Raw genomic sequence first — 4,505 nt, 5'->3', positions numbered from 1 at the left:
TTTTTTTTGGAGAGATTTTCACTGTAGGGCGCGTGCGCTCGCCAGACAGACAGAGAGAGACATAGAGACAGAAAGCGAGAAATCACCCCCCAGGGGGGATGGTCACGCCGCAATCCCTTCTCCTCCATTCTCCTCTCGGGATCTTGGGCACGCACGCACACGCGCCTGGCGTGAGTTTTAAGCCACCGGGTCCAGGACGTGAACCACGTTCGACTACGTGGGAGTCCAGCAACATAGCCACTATGCTAACTGCTGGTTCCCTAATTATTATTATTTTTTAATTGACTAGAGCAAGACAGAGAAAGAGAGAAAGAAAGTAGGAAAGCAAGCCACCAGGTCTGAAATTTGAACCACACTTGGCCATATGGGAGTCCAGTACCTCAACCACCACGCCACCTGCCAGCCCTCTAATATCCGTTGCTGAGATACATGAAGTAAAGTTCCTGTACAGCTTGATGTAGTGGTTAAAGTCTGTATTCCCTAAGTATTGTCCATGATGCTGGGTGAGTATTTAACTCTTCCATGTCTTTGCTTCTTTCCCTTTTTTTTCCCTAAAAAAATGGGAATAGCAGAATTTATTTATGAGGTAAAGCTCTCTTAGAATAATGACAAGCACATAATTAGCTTTTATATATATTATTCTTATTATTACCCTATCTTCAACAGGAAAAAAATCTATTAGAATTAAATGATAATGTATTTTTGTTCTATTATGCTCAGAATGAATTTGAGAGACTGAATTATAGAATTTGACTATTAAGCTGATCAAATAAAGAAATGCCAAGTTTTCACTTGACTGAATTGAAATGTATGTAATTACTATGTTTTTAAAAGATACTTAATTGCATCTTGTTTCAAGATGTGTGCTTCTCCTAATATTGTGTTACCTTTTGTGCATCTTAAGCACAGCGAGGTAGAAAGTAACTTTGAAGGTTCAGTTCCACAAATGCTTTTTCTTTATCTCCTTTCCTTCCCACTGCATTCTTTCTGACAATGCTTCTGTCTCTGGCTGTTGCATGGTGCAATTAGCAACGATTAATTAACCTTACAGAAAACCAGTATAAAGCTGACTTAAGCTCATCTTTTCTTTTCCTTTTTTTTTTTTTTTTTTTTTTTTCATTTACTCTCTTTGTGTCTGTAGAGTTTAGGGTTTGGGTAGTTAAGCCAGTTCTTCATTTTTTAAGAAAATGAAGTGGGAGTTCTTCATTTTTTAATATACCTGCCACTAATCCAATGATGCTTTACATGAGATTTATGAGATTTATTCTCCCTACAATTTTATAAAGCTTTGAAAAAAACATTAGAATAACTATAATTTTTCTTTTTTTCTGAATTTGATGTGTTATTTAATTTATGCATGAAATTTCTTATTTCACTTTTAGTCTGTGATTAGCACTATTGTTATTTTTAGGCAAAATAAATGTACTGCCTTTCTTTTAGACTCTTCTAATCTCAATAAGGAAAACAATTTGCTTGGAAAGCAATAACTTCTTGGTCAGATATGCAGGTTATGTAAGTGGTCTATGCACAGAATTACTAGTAGTTCTGATCGCTTTATTACTGCTTTGCTGATTTTTCTGCCCCAGAGTATAGCAGTTAAATATTATTGATCGAGTATTTCTGTACCAAAAAAAAAAAAAAAAACCCTTAAGGATATATAATCAATAACCTATATTGGAAATCAACTCACAGACCCTCTCATTAAAATAAAATTATTCAAGTGACTGTGGAGCAGCAGTAAAATAGGCATGTGCCCGTGATCTGGGGATCACTGAGGCTTGGGGTGGATTGCAGCATGAAAGCTGTTAGGGTTGCCATCTCTCTCTGTCCCTTTCTCTGTCTTTCTTGCTCATATTTATATTTAATGTGATTATATAAAGAAAAGATTATTTCTACCAAATTTTGCTGTTACAGAGATAGTTCAACATAGTCTTTTAAAATATAATGTGATTTTTTAAAAACAACAGAAAATAAACTGACTCTAAGTAAAATGTTTTGTTCTGCTTTTTAGTGAATTACTGATTGCATGTGCGTTTTGCTAATACCGTATAAATCACTGAGGATCCTGATGGTGGAATAGATCAAAGCAGTAATTGGCAACTCGTATTTAGCAGAGACGCTTGGTTCATAAAATGTTCAAATCTACATATTATAAAAATAAGGGCTTATTTTTTACCTTATTTATGAGTTAACATTTATTAAGCTTCATGTACATTACTCAGTAATGTTATTGGAGTTTATAGAAATAGTCAAAGTAGTTCTAATTTTTGGTGTACTTAAGTGGCCTTGGTTATATTTCCATTTTGCATGGTTTTCCATTCTGCCTTGGTGAATCACTTCTCATGGTCTGAATTTTCTCTTTTTGTTGCTTTTGTTTTTTCTATTTCCAGAGGGCAAGTGCACTCACCAGAGAAAGAGATCCTCCAACAGGAGTTGGATCCACAGAAGCCTCTTCTCTTCCATTTCTCCATCCTACAGGGACTTTGGGCAGGCTCACCCATATACCTAGCATGTTTTCCAAGCCATTTCAGATGGAATTCAAACTGTGGTCAGCCATGGAGAATCCAGCTCCTTTAACCACTGTCCTATAGGGCAGGTCCAGTATAAATGTCTTCACTTTAAAAGTGTCCTCCTTTATCTCCCAGGAAGATTTTCACTTAAGCTTTCTGTAGATCTGGTAGCATATGCAATGACATTCCTCAGTGTATGCTGCCTGGTTATAACAGCTCAGTTCTCCCTGATTATAATCATGTAATTTCACCAAGCTATATTAACATGAAGTATCCTCAACTCAATCACAAGAGAGCTCTCTTATGTTCTGAGATTCTCTTCATGTCTTTGTAGTCTGTTCTCTTTAGGTCTTGTTTTCAAACTGTTATTGATATAATAGCTTTATAATTATCAAATATTAATAAGTACCTACTATATGAATATCTCTACTAGAATCCTGTATTAAGAATATTTCACCCATTAGTTAGGGCCAGCAGGTGGAATGGTGGTTCGAGCCCTGGACTTGGTGGCTTGCTTTCTCACTTTGTCTCTCTCCCTCTCTCTGTCTCCCTCTGGTCAAATGAAAGAAAGATAATAATAACAAATACAAATTAAGTAAGTAAATCTTTTGGAGACCAGCAGATAGTATAATGGTTACATTGCTGGACTCCCACATAGCTGATTGATTCCAGTCCCAGGTCTGGCGACGTAAACTCATGATGGGTATGTGTGCCTGCATGCCCAAGATCCCAGAGGAGAGGGAGCAGAAGGGACTGTGAAGTGGCCATCCCCCCTGGGGATGATTTTTCACTTTCTGTCTCTCTCTCTCTCTTTTTGGCAAGTGCATGCTCCTCATAGAGAAAAGTCTCTCTTAAAAAATAAAATAATTTCACCCATTAGTAATCATTACATTTTGATAATACCTATATCATCAATTTATTTTTTTGAGAGGTTTTTGCTACAGGGCACGTGCGCTCACCAGACAGACAGAGAGAGACAGAGAGACAGAAAGTGAGAAATCACTCCCCAGGGGTGATGGCCACACCGCAATCCCTTCTCCTCCATTCTCTTCTCGGGATCTTGGGCATGCACGCACACACGCCCGGCGTGAATTTAAGCCACCAGGTCCAGGACTTGAACTGTGGTTGACTACGTGGGAGTCCAACGACATAGCCGTTATGCTAACTGCTGGTCCCTCGATTTAATTTTTTAATATAAGTTTTTATATTAATAGTTTGCATAACCTGTTTCTCCACTACATTATAATTGAGCATCTTACATTCCCCTTACTCTTTTTGAAAAACCTCCTGAATATTCTCTGTATTTTGTTTTAAAAATGGCAACAAAATAACAGATTACTAAGTTGTTTTTATTTTTATCAGTTTTACTGCCATTGCCATATAATAAGTAATTTACATGTAGTAATAATTTTCATAGAAGATATGTATTTAGTGTTTTTTTTTTTTCTCAGAAATAAGAAGTTCTGTGTTTTTCTGCTCTGATGACTTGAAAAGTTAGGATTACAAAATAATTTGCGAACCAGCCAGGTGAGTGGTGGTTGAGGCAGCTGGATCCCACATGGCCAATGGCATGGTTCGAGTCTCCGGCCAGCGACTTGAGAGGCATGCCAGGTGCATGTGCATACATACCCAGGATATTCAGAGAAAAGTAGAGAAGAGGGGATGGTGGCATAATCATCCCTGACCTGGGGGTTGTTTTCTCATTTACTCTGTTTCTCTCCCTCTCTGTCTCTCTCCTGTGAGTGCACACACCCTATAGCAAACTAAGAAAATAATAATAATAATTTGATGTCAGGAAAAGAAGGAATTCAAGTGTCACCCCTCAAATAAATTATAATGAAATCACTAAGGTACAGATTTGGGGAAAAAATTATTTTGAAATATAACTATGCGTTAGTTTTGTATCTCATATTCTTTTAAATTATTTGGTCTCCATCCAGCAGTTACATTACTTTTAGTAGCTATACCATGGAAATAATCCATTTATAGAACAGA

The sequence above is a fragment of the Tupaia chinensis genome, unplaced genomic scaffold, assembly GCF_000334495.1.
Source record: "Tupaia chinensis unplaced genomic scaffold, TupChi_1.0 Scaffold138757_1, whole genome shotgun sequence".
NCBI classification, from domain to species: Eukaryota; Metazoa; Chordata; class Mammalia; order Scandentia; family Tupaiidae; genus Tupaia; species Tupaia belangeri.
This window is presented reverse-complemented; position numbering follows the sequence as displayed.